General features: G+C 39.3%; 1 protein-coding gene and 1 non-coding gene across 5 annotated transcripts in view; one reads left to right on the top strand and one right to left on the bottom strand.

Moving 5' to 3' along the window:
• Positions 1 to 14,725, top strand: part of SPATS2L (spermatogenesis associated serine rich 2 like) — a 229,700-nt gene that overhangs the window by 58,372 nt on the left and 156,603 nt on the right. The gene's annotated exons all lie outside the window — the stretch shown is intronic.
• Positions 8,453 to 8,585, bottom strand: LOC126010142 (small nucleolar RNA SNORA51). The gene has a single exon (XR_007496276.1). It is a non-coding gene; the product is annotated as a small nucleolar RNA SNORA51 (small nucleolar RNA).

Here is a 14,725-nt window from a genome sequence, read left to right as displayed (position 1 = left end):
AGTGTCAAGCACATTTGCAGGTATTTGTGTTTTGAGGTGCACCCACCAGCAAGGGAGCATTTCCCCCTGAATGTGCTGGGAATGCAGGGGCATACACATGTGATAACTGAATGCATTTCATGTGGTGTAGAGGAGGAATTTGTGGCTGTGGCAGCATGTTTGCCATCATCCTTGGAAAGCAAGACACTTCTCAGTTCTGGGGAATTAAATGAATGAAAGACATCTATTTATTTTGCTAAGGACCACATTTTTTTCCATTAAAAACATAAATATATCAGTCTGTCAGTAACTTTTCCCCAACATCTGATTTATTTTGGTTACGATACTATTATTTCTGCTGTTCTGACATATGTAATTGTTACCTAAGGGATTCACTAATACCGTACTCAGAATTGATGACTATTGATGATTTACATGACCTTGAAGTGCAGGAGGAGGTATTAACATATTTGTATTCACCCCCCAACTTCCATCTACCATGCTACCCCCACCTCATTTCTCCTGCCTCATCTCCAGTCAGATTGAGTTGCTACCTTGATACAACTCTGGGAAAACATAACTAACTGTAATGTAGACTTTAGCATGAGGTGGTCTTCTGCACCTCCTTCAGGAAGAATTTGATTCTAGAAATATTTGTCGAGCTTGGTTTCAAGTGCTCTGCTCCCTTATAGTGCTCTTTACAATCTAGTCTAGGGTTGTTCAATTAATGGTTGCTTTCTGTTGCCTTTGAATGAACTCATCATGCCTTTGCCTTGTCTCCTTTGTTCTACTGTGTCTCCGTAATCCAAATCAGTCTCACTGATTCTCCCATTGCCATGTCTATCTCATTGTCTCTGCTGGAAGAAAGAAGCAGAGAAGATGGATGTCTGTGCCTCACCTCTTGTTTTTGCTTAATGCCTTCATTAAGTGACAGTGCTCCCCATGGTTTACAGCCAAGAGAGGTGCCTTCTGCATTTGTATTCTGAGTTTGTTTTCTGGTGTGAGCCAACCTGATGATTGAAGGATGAGAGAAAAGGACATACACTTAAAGGCATAAAATGAGTTCTGTGGGTTCTCTATAAAATACCAAACATTTCCGTTCAGGAGTCTCTATGTAAACAGCCAAGGTTAAAAAATAATACAGGCAAACCCCAGTAATGTTTCTGTCTTCAACATGCCAAATAACTGACTTCACTAATTTTCTCCCCCACTATATCGATCCGTTGCTCTGGCCTTTTGCGGAATCCACTTGGCAAAGCGTCTACTTTTACCTTCCTTAAGCCCTTGGCTTTTCGAATAGCTGGATTTAATGGCAAGGGCCTTGCCCTGCTCTGTTCCTAAAGGCTCTTTTTTTAAATCCCACTCCCCCTTGGAGCAAGAAAAGTGATTAATTTCTCCCTTTGCCTTTGATTCGTGGCAAAATTGGGTGCCCTGAAACTCTGTGCCAGCACACCTGAATTTAGGGACAGCCCATGGACAATTACTCTCTTGTTCCTGAACCTTCTAGGCCTGGGGAGCAGTGAGGGCAAAAGGGTAATGAATTCCTCTAGGTGGTGATAAGAGCTACATTCCAGGAGGATTAACTGTACAAAAAAGCCTGCTTCTGGGAGGGAAAAAAAACCTTAAAAAGTGGAACGGCAAGGGGGTGGAGGAACACCCACATGGACACACAAACACTGATGGAGAGTGAGCTTTACAGTGTGTGCTCAAAGCCACACTCTAATTTTAGCTGTCAAAGAGGGCAGCAACTTTGATAGACCCAGTCTGAATGGCTTTCAAAAGAGGGGAGATTTTTCATTAGAAGAAGGAAGCTTTTCGGTTGTATGTTTTCTTTGCCAGAATATTTTCATGTGGCCTCTATCAGGTACTATATGTATCTCCTTGATCAAGACAGTAAAATAAAAAAAAATTTTTTTTAGAATAACTTGATTTCAGTCTTTTCAAACCAAAAGAATCAAAGAGGAGATAAAAAAAAAAGTCCATGGGACTTGTTAACTGCATCCAAGAACGTTTCTGCAGATGGAAATCTGCCCCCCTTGCAACTTTCTCAGAACAGCATGGTCCCCACAGTGAAATGGGGTTTTGATTGTGCAACTTAAGTGGAGGTCTTTGGTATGTGTTTCAGCAGATATATTTGGTGCAACGTAAAGGCAGTATCATTCCTGGATGCTAATCGAGGGCCAGAAGCAACCCACACACATCTGCCTAGCTATTCTTCCCCGCCTTTTTATGAAAATCAACTTCTTTCTCTCTCTTTTTTTTTCTTCAAAAGAAAGACACTGTACCCAGAGCAGAAAATGAGAGTTCCCTGGACATGGTCCCAGATCTCCTCACTTTCCTCCAACCCGTTACCACTTCTTTCTCCATCACTGTCATAACCCTCCCCCCAAGATTTCCAGATTTTTAATATAAACATCCTGTCATGCCATGTTCCTACACACACACACACACACACACACACACACACACACACACACACTTTATGTAGCTTATCCCTTAAAAAATATGACTCTGAAGGTATTTATCTCTCAGATGCATGGTTCATTGTTGTGATTGTTGTTGTTGTTGTTGTTTCATTTTGGTTTCTGGGCCACACCCAGGGGTGCTCAGGTTACTCCTGGCTCTGCCCTTAGAAATCACTCCTGGCAGACTCCAGGAACCATATGGGATGCTGGGGATCGAACCAATCCCATGCAAGGCATGTAAGGCAAATACTCTCCCTGCTGTGCTATCACTCCAGCCGCAGATGCATAGTTCTTGAGAAGTTCTTGAGAAATAAAGTATAATCAACCCATACGTATGCAATGACTTCAAGTCCTGTGTGCTATCATCTAAAATAGAAGCTTGTCACACTATTGTAGGAAACTTGCTTTTCTATTTCTTTGATTTTGTTTTTGTTTTGCCCAATGCTGACTGTCTCTTTAGTAGGAAGAGAACACCCAAATAATACAATAATAACAAGTAGACCTTCATTCAAAGAGCCTCCTCCCCACTTTGCATAGCTGCAGCCATTGGAAAATGTGCCCTCTTGAAGTCAGGTACAGGTTTAGCAAAGTTAAACATTTGCAAAGTGAGTTTGCTTTTGAGAGAAACAACTCCAGAAAGGCACGTTGGAGCAAACTGAAGCTTGTTTAATCCTAAGGAATGATTTGCCTATGTCCAGATTTCAACTATGTGAATCATTAGCTCAGACCCTCTCTTTTTTCCCCCGAAGTAAACAATGGATGAGTCCTGGCCGTGTTTCTGGACAAAGGCTCTTTCCCTTAGTGGGTCCTCCTCTCATCTCTATCAGGTTCAGCGACTCCAGCTTTGTCTTCAGCATCATGGCCATGGTGGTCCAGCATGGGGTCTTGTGCAGTATAAATTTTTCAAGAAAACAGACCCTCTGCCCCCCTCATCTCACCTGTTTGAGCATCCTATCTCTGATCTCTTCCATTAATGCCTAGTGCTAGTGACTGCCAAGGATTCTTGCTAAAACCCTTTCTTGACACTTTTTATTGTAGGGGGTGGGGTGGGGGAGTCCTTTGTGGAGAACACAAGAGGCTCACTGCCTTTCAACAGCCTGTGGCTGTATTTTAAAATGCTTTCTAGCAGAGAAAACAAAATGCTTTTCCATTAAAGAGAAAATAGTTATTTGCTGCTGCTACACAAACCAGATTTTAGCAACAAAGGCAGTAGTAGTACCTTTCACATCTTGCCAGGCTCTCGGTTTTGTAGTTAAACATGACATTTAGGAAATGTCAACTGTGAATGACGTTTTTTTTTTTTTAAATTGTAGTAAAGTATGATTAGAGAGACATACAAACCTGGACTTACAAGAACCAGACAAACAAGTTTCTGGTGGACATGAAAGGCTGCCTTTCTCCCCTCCTTTTCAGGATGCTTTTCAGCTCTCCTTTTCCCTCCCAGAGTCTCTCCTTTGCTCCACCCCCATCCCCCAAAACTGTCTATGGTAAAGCTTGGCTCTGTGGAAAAGTGTGTTTTTTAAGGGGAACGAAAAGCCCAGGGCACCAGGCACATTAGGTCTGGCCCAGAACTTACTCCTGGCTGGCCTACATGGACTACTAATTTCCTTTAATATGAGGTGACATTTGCTTTTTAGTTATTTGACCTTCTGACTCTTTGTATCTTAAGAAAATCTGGATGTTTGAGAGAGAGAGGTGAGGTAAACAGCCTTCATTCATTTTTATATCCTATGAATTGACCCAAGCTACAGTGACCACATGCATAAACAGAACTAGCATGTGTGTTTCTATCTCTCTGTTTACAAAAGGGGGCCACACATGTTAATTCCTCACACACAGCTGCTTTGCAGATGTTGAAAATGGGCCGAGGGGGATTTGATACCCTTGAGGTGTGCTGTGCAAGATTAGAATTCAGAATTGATTTATTCTTCTGTTCCTCATCCCTTTGTCTCTGAACATTTTTGTATGTGTGAGTTGAGATACATACACATGCTGGCATATTTGCCTTTTGAAGAGAGTTAAACAGGGACTGGCGAGACAGTCAGAATTTATTTTTTTAAATATCTTTATTTAAACACCGTGATTACAAACATGATTGTAGTTGGGGTTCAGTCATGTAAAGAACACTCCCCTTCACCAGTGCAACATTCCCATCACCAGTATCCCCAACTCCCCCTTCCTCACCTCCTGTATTCGAGACAGGCTTTCTATCTCCCTCACTCATTGACTTTGTTATGATAGTTCTCAGTGTAGTTATTTCTCTAACTGCACTCAACACTCTTTGTGGTGAGCTTCTATCGTGAGCTGGTCCTTCCAGCCCTCATCTCTGGGAATTATTTCAATAATGTCTTTTATTTTTCTTAAAACCTATAGATGAGTGAGACTATTCTGTATGTCTCTCTCTTTTTTTTTGACTTATTTCATTCAGCATAATAGATTCCATGTACATCCATGTGTAGGAAAATTTCATGACTTCATCTCTCCTATAGCTTCATAATATTCCATTGTGTATATGTACCAAAGTTTCTTTAGCCAGTCATCTGTTGAAGGGGGCATCTTGGTTGTTTCCAGAGTCTGGCTATTGTAAATAGTGCTGCAATGAATATAGGTGTGAGGAAGTAATTTTTGAATTGTATTTTTGTGTTCCTAGGATATATCCCTAGGAATGGTATTGCTGGATCATATGGGAGCTCAATTTCCTTTTTTTTTTTTTGAGGAATCTCCATATTGTTTCTTATAAGGGCTGGACTAGACGGCATTCCCACCAGCAGTGAATGAGGGTTCCTTTCTCCCCACATCCCTGCCAACACTGATTGTTCTTGTTCTTTGTGATGTGTGCAGAATTTAAGCCCTTGTTTTGCATCCTGCTAATTTTAGCCACAATCCCCAGCAACCCCATGTGGTACTCAAGTATCACCAGGGCTCCTTCCTGAGCATAAAGCCAGGAATCACCCTCTGAACACTTCTGAGGATGCCCAGAAACCAAACCAAAATAAAATAAAATAAAATAGTGAAACATAAATATTTGTAGATGACTAGCAAACTGTAATTTGGATTATCACACACCTTAGCTGACCTCAGTTTTCTGCTATTTCAGAAAATCTTTCTATCTTAAGAGAAATGAGATGATTGGGTTTTATTTCCTAAGTCTTGGAAATTTAGAGTAGTGAGTATGCTTAGAAAACAAACTTAAAAATGTACTTGAAGGGACCAGATTGATAGCACAGCAGGTAGGGCATCTGCCTTGCACACAGCCTACCCAGATTTGATTCCCTGGCATCCCATAGGGTCCCTAAAACCTACCAGGAGTGACTTCTGAATGCAGAGCCAGAAGTAACCCCTGAACAACCCTGGGTGTGGCCCAAGAACATAAAAAAATACCCACAAAAACAAACAAACAGAAAAGAACTTGAAGGCTGAAGCTGGAGTGATAGTCTTGGAAATAGGGTGTTTTCCTTGCACATGGCCAAACCAAGTTCAATCCCCTGCACCCAATGTGGTTCTCCAAGCCCACCAATCAAGAACAGAGCCAGGAGTAAGTAAGCCTTGAGCACCTCCAGGTGTGACCCAAAGACAAAATAAACAACAACAAAAAGGAACTTGAAAGTTAAGATTTTACTACTTTGTAAAGAAATGTATTTATAATGGTTAACTAATAACATTTAATAAAATATATGAATTAAAACTTCTGTTTACACACACAATCCAAGAACTAATAATATATTTACAGATGTGGTTTTTAGTTAAGATAGCAAATCAGTCTACTTTCAGTTATGGGTGTCATTGGTATCTGCAAAGTATATTTGCATTCTGTGCCAGAAGACCCAAGTTCAAACTTTCTGATCAATTTTTAAATAATGGAATTCTAAAAAGCATTCATAAGAGCCCATTATAGAGATCTATTTATAGTAAAATAATACTAATGGACCCAGACAGATTGTCTGTCTCATTGGCAGTGAACATACAAATGGGAACTTCATAAGAAATAAACTAGTGCCGTTTTGTGAGATAGAAAATTCACACATCTTTACATAAAGCCAGAAGGAAAAATGATTTTTAAAAACTCATGTGTTAAGAATTTTAAGTGTTTAGTTTAGGAAGAAGGTTGGGGAGGATGGATTATCACAAACATTGCTGATTTTCCTCCCAAAGTATAGAAACAGTTTTTCTTCTCTGACTCCTTTACGTCATACTCTGAATGAGAAACAGTGAAGGAAATGAAATTGAGCTAACAAACAATATAATTGTTGTCAGACTTATCAGGAAATGAACAGTAAAAAAAAAAGCATAAGTATCCAATAAAGCTTGAAGGGCCACAGAATTTCTTTTTTGTCTAGAATCTAGTTTATGATTTGAATTGAGTCAGATTCTATCTGGATTACCTTGAAAATGCTAACTCATCTGTTCCCACAGGCCTTTTGTATTTTATAGCCACCGGGGGCAGGGCATGTAGTTTCTTTCCCCTTTAACCTGACGCACTAGGATAGGTCACTCCTATTCCTAATTGTGTTTTCCAAAGCACTAGTTGAGTCTTCAGCCTTGGTTGTTGCTGACCTAGTGTATCACCAGTAACCTCTCACTTTCTTTGCAGCATGGTGACTGTTTTAAGAAAACAGCAATTTCGCCTTTTGCAAAACCTGGAAAGTAGGCAAAGCAACTGTACAACCAATGTGATATTTTACAATTAAATGTCACTTTTCCTCATTTTAACAATATTTGGACACCAAGTTTGAACCAAATTACTTATTTCCTATACTTTAATACACCATGATTTAAAAAAATTATTTTTGGTGGGGAGGAGGTGAGATGTTGGTTACTCCTGGCAGTGCTAAGGGTTTACTCCTGGTTCTGTGCTCAGAAGTCACTCCTGCAGTGCTGGGGATCAAACCAGGGTCAGCTGCATACAAGTACAAGGCAAATCCCTTTTCCACATGCTCTCTCTCTCCAGCTCCTCCATGATTAACATTTGAAAGTACAAATGTACAAAGTACAAAAAAACTATAAAACATTTGAATGTTTTATAAATGAGAATGGAAAACAATCATTCTCGATTTTTTATGTGTAGTGACTTACTTAGGTTAACTAGTTTAATTCAAAATAGGTCATTGTACTATGAACTAGCATTCAGTTTCAAAGTCCTCATGGTTCACTGCAGAATATTGGTGTGTGTGTGTGTGTGTGTGTGTGTGGTGTCTGTGTGCATGCATGTGTGCATGTGTGTGCTGGTATAGAAGCAGTACCTGTCTTGAGGGACATGGCAGCCAGTGCCTTTGAAAGATGATAAGGATAATTTGTTTGACTCATATCTGACAGCACCCAAGCACCCCTAGTCCAAGACACACTTGCTTCAGCGCTGAGACAAGGGAAACAGCTCTTATGTCTGTTGGGCAGCTCACACTCGGTCACTGGCTGACCATCCCTGCTACAGACAGATTGATGTTTTGAAATGATCACAGAGACCCAAGTAGAGGAACCAACTGTGTGGTCTAGATTCCTTTTAAGCGAAAGGAGAGAAATGAAATTAACCCAGAGTCCAGATGGCGACTATATTTTCTACAGAGCTTTATTTGGCTAGTAAGGTTTATATAATTCTGGGTCATTTCTTTCTATCTTAGGGACACGCTTTTAGAGAATAAGTCATGAAAGGACACACTGCACAGGCTTCAAAGATGGGACTACACAGTTGTAGATACATCCTATAGCCTGTTCAGGGGATAAAGTTATTCAGGAAATGCTTGGATTTCTTTTTACCCAACATTGGTATAACTTTCTTTTCTCTCCCTCTCCTTTATTATTTATTCAGTGGGCTAGCTTGCCCCCGAGCTAAACTCAATAACTCAAATGCCATGGAGTTCAGCTATGGCGAAGTGTGCCTGAAAGGCTACCGGAGCTCAATGCTTGTCTTTGCCTCATGGTTTCCTACATTGTTCTCATGCATGCAGAAAACCAAGAGTTGTCAACTGCCTACCCATGAACCCATTAACACTATGTTTCTTTTTTTTTTTTTTTTTTGTCCCCCAATTCACAATACATACCCGGCAAGGGTCCTGTGTTGAGGTGTATATGGGGTGCCTTTACTGTACCTCCTCTTTCTATACAGCCAGTGTAAAGAACACAGCCTGTGGTAAGAATTGGGAGGCCTTATTTTATCTTTTATTTATTTTATTATTTTTTTTTCTTCAGGGCAAACTAAAGTTGTTTTTTTTTTTAAGTAAGAATTCATTTAAAGGACAAAATTGATTAACATAATGAGGTAAACTAATATAACATAATATAGTGACATAACATAACATATAATATAATTGATATAATAATAATACATGTAAGTCAAAGAAAGTTTCTGATTAAAAACACAATTTTTTTTCCATAATGGCTTACATATCTTTCACTGTAGTATTTTGGGTACATATTCACATTGAATCAGGGGAATACCCATCACCTAATATGTCCTCTTCTCAATCAAAAATCAAATATACTGAAAATAGGCAGAGTCCTGTCTAGAGGCTTCCAACCTCAGTTTGAGAGAGGATGTGAAAAAAGTAATTAAAATACCACAACAATACACACACACACAAAAAAAATAGAATTAAATAACCGATAAGCACCACAACAATAAAGACAAGCACCACACAATAATCTCGGTTCTGAAATCAAATCATACTCAAGTGCAAAAAGAAAGAGAAAGACAAAACAAAATAAAATAAAATAATATTGGAGACATAAACCGTAATCTCCACACCAAAATAAAGACGTCAAAAAAAATAGATCATTTATTCTCCTCTTGCTGCTTTCGTGGTATGTGGAAGACTTCTACTTTATCTTGGATGGTAAAATCAGACCTGTTTCTAGAGGTCTTAGTGGCTGTGCAGATCAGGGAATGGAGTTTATGAAGTCTTTCTTTGTGGTTCTAGCAGTTATGCTTCTTCAATGTCCTTTTTTTGTTTTTTATGTGTTCTAGGTGTTTCAGAATAGTGCTACCATTCTGTGTTTTTCTTTTGTCTTCTGACTTACTTCGTTTAACATAATATGATCTAGGTCCATCCACGTTGCTGCAAAGTCTGTGATTGTATCATTTCTAACTGCCATGTAATATTCCATTGTATATATGTACCACATCTTAATGATCCATTCATCTGTTGTTGGACATCGAGGTTGGTTCCAAGATTTGGCTATTATACTGAGTGCTGCAATAAATAGAGGGGTGCATACGTATTTTGGAATGAATGTCCTTCCATCTTGGGGATATATGCCTAGGAGAGCAATTGCTGGGTCAAATGGCAGCTCAATTCTGAGTTCTTTGAGCACTCTCCAGACTTTTCTCCATAGATGTTGGACCAAGGGACATTCCCACCAGCAATGAATGAGAGTTCCTTTCATACCACATCCTCTCCAACAAAGGTTGTTCCCATTATTTTTGATGTGAGCCAACCTCACTGGTGTGAGGTGGTATCTCATTGTTGTCTTGATTTGGATCTCCCTGATGATGAGTGAAGGTGAGCATGTTTTCATGTGTTTGTTGGCCATCCTTCTCTCTTCCTCAGAGAAATGTCTATTCATTTCATCTCCCCATTTTTTTATGGCTTCGTTTGGTTTTGAAGGACTCAGGTTTCTGAGCGCTTTGTATGTTCTAGATATCAGCCCTTTATCTGATATATCAAGTGAAAAGATTTTTTCCCATTCTGTTAGCTGTCTTCTTGCATTAAGTAGGGTTTCTTTTGCCATGCAGAAGCTTTTTAGTTTGATATAGTCCCATTTGTTTATAGTTGATGCTAACGTTTTTGCCATTGGTGCTCCATTCTCAAAGACCCTTTTAATATAAAGGTCTTCGAGTGTTCTGCCTATTTTATTCTCGATAAACTTTATAGATTCAGGTCTGATTTCCAGATCTTTGATCCATTTTGAGTTGACTTTTGTATAAGGAGTGAGATATGGGTCGATTTTCACTTTCGTGCATATGAGTTTCCAGTTGTACCAACACCATTTGTTGAATAGGCTTTCTTTGTTCCATTTCATATTCTTGCCTCTTTTATCAAATATTAGTTGGCTATATATCTGGGGGTTTATGTCTGGGAATTCTGTTCTGATCCACTGATCTGAGGTCCTGTCTCTGTTCCAGTACCATGCTGTTTTTATTACTATGGCTTTATAGTATAGTTTCAAGTTAGGTAAGGTGATACCTCCCAACTTCTCATTTTTCAGAATGTGTTTAGCTATCCTGGGTCTTCTATGGTTCCAAATGAATTTTATAATTGATTGTTCTATTTCTTTAAAGAATTGTGTCTGGATTTGGATAGGGATTGCATTAAATCTATATAGCAATTTGGGTAAAATAGTCATTTTGACTATGTTAATTCTACCTATCCATGAGGATGGGATGTTCTTCCATTTCTTTAGATCGTCTTCAATTTCTTTCTGAAGTGTTTTGAAGTTTCCCTGGTATAGATCTTTCACTTCTCTTGTAAGGTTAATTCCTAGGTATTTGATATTTTTTGATACTATCTTAAATGGAATTGTATTTTTAATCTCTCTCTCCTCAACTTCATTGTTTGTATATAAAAACGCTACTGTCTTTTGTGTATTGACTTTGTATCCAGCCACTTTACTGTATTGGTTGATTGTTTCTAGGAGTTTTTCTGTGGATTCTTTAGGGTTTTTGATGTATATCATCATATCATCAGCAAATAGAGCTAGCTTGTGTTCCTCTTTCCCTACTTGAATTCCTTTGATTCCCTTCTCTTGTCGGATTGCTATTGCTAGGACTTCTAAGGTTATATTGAATAAGAGTGGAGAGAGTGGACAGCCTTGCCTAGTTCCTGACTTGTTTCTTTTTATTTTACTTTATTTTTTAGGACAGAGGGTCATTTCTAAATATTGTCTTCTGCCAGACTGAATAAAACCTTAGATACATGATTTAGCCTATAGTTTTTTATTTTTTGTTTGTTTTTGTTTATGGACCATACCTGGTGTACTCAGGGGTTACTGTTGGCTCTACACTCAGAAATTGCTCATGGAAGGCTTGGGGACCATATATATAGGATGCCAGGGATTGAACCCCTGTTGGCCCTGGGTTGGCTGCATGCAAGGCAAAAGCCCTACCACTGTGCTACCAGTCTTGCCCTAATTTTACCATATTCTAAACAGTTTTACTTTGGTGATAAAGTTTCATGGTAGAACATGTGCTTTGCAGTCCTAGGTATTCTGGGTATTATTCCAGCATCACAGCCGCCATAACAACAACAACATTTTTTTTCTATGAGGTTATGGTGAGTTCCAAGATATCAAATAAAGGAATGAAGCATCAGCTCACACTGGGTTTATCAAGATGGGAGTTTTTAAAGGTATCATCTTCAGTGGTTCATTTTCAAAATGGTGAGATAATCTCTAAGCATTTTGACTTGTTTTGTTTGGGGGATCCACACCTGATAGTGCTCAGGGGTTACTCCTGGCTCTGCACTGAGGAATTACTCCTGGCAGTGCTCAGGGGACCATAAGGGATGCTGGGATCAAACCCAGGTTGGCTGCATACAAGGCAAACATCCTACCTTCAGTACTATCTCCCCAGCCCTACCCTCTAAATATTTTGGTTTCCTTTCTTCTCTTTCTTTGGTTACCAAGGCTTAGATCCTGTCCCTTCTCACAAACTTGATTTTCCTATTTCCTATTTGGTACTCATCACTCCAGGAAAGCAGTCATGGTTTCATTCCAGACTTTTCTGAGTTCCTTGAACCAAGTCTGAATATATTCCAAGGAGTGTGCCCAGTAAGGGTTGGTTGTAGGAGAAACAGATATGGGTGGAGGGATGCTGACTTGATGGTGAGTATAATGTTGGAGCATTAAATGCCTAAAACACTGTTATTCATTGTATTGTAAATCAATCAGTTTACAATACAACAAAAATCATTGTATTGCAAATCAATAAAGTATGCAATGTGCCTAAATAAAATTTGAAAAAAAAAAACAACCCATGATATATAAGAACATACCATGGATTTGTATTTTGCTCTATAGCCAATCAGATCTATGCCTCTCAGCCTTTAATGGCCCAAAGTAATCTCAATACATTTGTGCTCATGTGAGTTTCTGATAAGAGGCAATATCTAGTGATCCCATATCTGTGATGGATCTTCATGTATCTCTTCATGGAAGAATCTAATAATCTGTTACACTTGAAAATCCTTTTTTCAGGGCCAGAGAGATAGCATGGAGGTAAGGCATTTATTTGCCTTGCATGCAGAAGGATGATGGTTTGAATCCTGGCATCCCATATGGTCCCCCGAGCCTGCCAGGAGTGATTTCTGAGCGTAGAGCCAGGAGTAACACCTGAGTGCTGCTGGATGTGACCCAAAAACTAAACAAAAAAAGAAAGAAAACCATTTTCTTTTCAAGTTATAAGTATCCATTCCAGAACTGTAGGCTCAGTCAACACTTTCTTCTAGTTCCATGTACCATATAGATACTTAACACCTTCCATTAAATCAAAGGTCACTCATTGAGGAGTAGAACACAGAACTCTGTTAGACAGAGTTGGACTGAGCCTGTTTGGACTTTTTCAGATCTCCAGCTCCTTTTCTTCTGAACTTTTGCAGCCACTGAAATACAGATAAGGACTAGAGATATAGGAAGAATGATATGCATTTTGTTGTATATTTTTAAATATCTGCTTTTGAATATCATTAATAAAGTATATAGTATCTTACTACAAAAGTGTATGTATTAATATTGGCAAATAAATAATGTACTAATTTGGGGATCTACACAAAAATAATCTTAGTAAGACTGAATGATCAAAGAAAAATAACACCTCAAATTATTCATGATTTTAGGGGGTTAGCAAAATGGACCACCAATGCTCATTCATCTCTCATGCAAAAATTATTTTGAGCCATTACATTGTGTGAGGTAGTGTTGTGAGAGAGAGAGAGAGAGAGAGAGAGAGAGAGAGAGAGAGAGAGAGAGAGAGAGAGAGAGAGAGAGATCAGGCGAGAGGAAATGAGAATTCAGCTTGAAATGGGGCCAGAGCAATAGTACAACAGGCAGGCAGATGCTTGCCTGATATGCGGATGATCTGGGTTTAGTAGTCTCAGCACTGCCAGGAATGATCCCTGAGCTCAGAACCAGGGGTGAGCCCTGAACATGGTGGGCATGGTCCAAAACATAAATAAATGAGTGAATAAACAAATAAATACGGTATGCTAATAATACTGCATCCTGTGTAAGAGGCCAGAGTCCCGGACAGTGGGCAGAACTGGGGTCCTTTTTGTACTTCTTTTCTCCCCTTTGCACTAGACCCGCCCTGGAACTCACTGCCTGACTGAGCGCAGGAGAGATGGATTTTACCTACGAGTCGATGAAGAGGAGTGAGTGGAATTGCTTGGTTCATTCTTTCAAATGTACCAATGAGATCGGCCTCTTCTTTGCAGGGAGAGAGAACAGACAGCAGGGCAGAGACACCCCTGGCATGTGGCTTCCTTTTCATAAACTTTACTGCCACTGTTGCTAGCTCTGAGTACCTAGTGAGTAGGAGTTCCTGTTGTTTCAAATGCATCTTCCAGAAACATTTTTTTTCATTTATTAATGAAAAAAGAATTAACAGAACCCAGATCAACCTGTCAACTGGATTTTGAAATGTGAGCTTAAAGGGCTTAAGATGTATTTTACCTAAGGCCTGAGGACTTGATGCCATTATGAGGCCCAGCCCCAGAGTTCATAGTTTGATTTCCCAGAGAGTTGTGGTGGAACAAACATTTGTATGTTTTGTGTGTGTTTGTAAAACTTTAAAAAGAGCCTGATCCACAAATCCCCATTCTTAGTGAAACTCCTTCACTACTTTACTAGCTCTATACTCATTTTCCCCTCTTCACAACACTGCCGCACACATACTGTTCTCATCATTACATTTTGAGGTGTCTGGCACACTAGAATGCAACACATGAGTTAAGACATGCATAAGAAACAAAACCAAGAAAAACAAAAGCTTATTGCTTGTAAGCATGAAACGGTTTTGTGTTATTTTGTCGGGCGCAGAGACTTACGATTGTCAACTGAATTAACCAGTCCTGTACTGGTCAATAATGCTAAATCCTTTCTGTGGTCCATCTCTAAATCCTCTTTAGTTTTCTGCAGCCAATTTTAGTTGTAAAAACCAAATAAAAGGACTATGAAGAAGCTTTGTGTGTGTGTCAAATGTTCAGCTTAGAAAACGAAACAACACTGTAATGCTATTCAAAGCAGCTCTGTGCCTGTCCATTCTGGTTTCTTTCATGAAATTAGGATATTTATGC

Source organism: Suncus etruscus, chromosome 5 (genome assembly GCF_024139225.1).
Source record: "Suncus etruscus isolate mSunEtr1 chromosome 5, mSunEtr1.pri.cur, whole genome shotgun sequence".
NCBI lineage: Eukaryota > Metazoa > Chordata > Mammalia > Eulipotyphla > Soricidae > Suncus > Suncus etruscus.
The sequence above is the reverse complement of the archived record's forward strand: the minus strand, read 5'-3'. Positions and strand labels throughout refer to the sequence as shown.